We start from the raw sequence: 1,153 nt of genomic DNA, 5'->3' as shown, positions 1-1,153 counted from the left end.
TTCCACTTTCGTGGAAACTCAGAGGCAACAGCCGAGCCGGTTGTCGCTCTTGAGCGGCATAGCTCATCCTCCTTGAGGATCGGCGCAGAGAGTCGCATATCCTACCACGTAACTGTGGAGAGGTAGAGGCAACTCCTGTTCCGGTTGTTCTCAATTCAGAGAGCTTTGGGTCGGGTCGAGGCAACCGAAAGGGCCACGACCCTTTATCGTCAGCAGCATCCGATACCAAAAGCGGGAGCGAGGATGCCTTGATAGCAGCGGGCACGTAACGTGCCAGCGCCACGAGGCAACGCCGCAAGCGCTATTTGGCCGCAGCGGCACACCCAAAGGGCGTCCGCCGCGAGGCAACAATTATCCGAAGCGCCACTTCCCGTAGGTCGGGTACTAGCACGCAAGCACTGTTAATCCAGCGATTCAAAGCCACACAAGGGACGGGACACGGCGCCGGTAGTCGGCCGCAGTACAACGGGGGATCTACCGGCAGACACGGGTCCAAAGCTACTCATGCGCTTAGTAGCCAACAAGCGGTCAAACCAACCAAGCCTCCGCCCGTGCAGAGCACGGGAGGATCACTTGCACGAAGGCGTCCTGCAAGGCCAAATCACGCGTGTGTCACACCCGCAGCAATAAAGTTACGAATGCAACGATTTTCCGAAGGCAACTTAATCGGGACGTCGGTGCAACGTTGTCCGACGGTCTTAACGTGCACGAAACGGGCTACTTTCCTGTTTCCCGAGCCGCATTCGGCTGTTGGGTCAGAATTTCACTTGAGACGTACAGGGGACCGGGACAGCGATGACGTTGCCCCCGGGGGGCAACGGTTTTCCGGAGGCGACATTCGAGGCACACCGTTGCGACTGTTTACCGTCGGTCGGAACGTGTACGTAACGGGGTACTTTCCTGTTTCCCGAGCCACGTTCGGCTGTAGGGTCAGGATTTCTCACGAGACGTACATGGGACCGGGCCAGCACCTTCGTGATGGCATAACGACGGGACATCCGAGGCAACGTTGGGAAAGGATGGGCGTACGAGAAAACGGGTGTTTTTCCTAAGAAAAACCAACCGTGTTCCGTACGCCCACCAGGAAGGACCCCTCCTCCCTACTATACCCGAGGGTTTTAGCCCCCATTGGGACCCCTGCCCTTCAGTTTGT

Source organism: Aegilops tauschii, unplaced genomic scaffold (genome assembly GCF_002575655.3).
Source record: "Aegilops tauschii subsp. strangulata cultivar AL8/78 unplaced genomic scaffold, Aet v6.0 ptg000587l_obj, whole genome shotgun sequence".
NCBI classification, from domain to species: Eukaryota; Viridiplantae; Streptophyta; class Magnoliopsida; order Poales; family Poaceae; genus Aegilops; species Aegilops tauschii.
Note: the sequence above shows the minus strand (reverse complement) of the source record.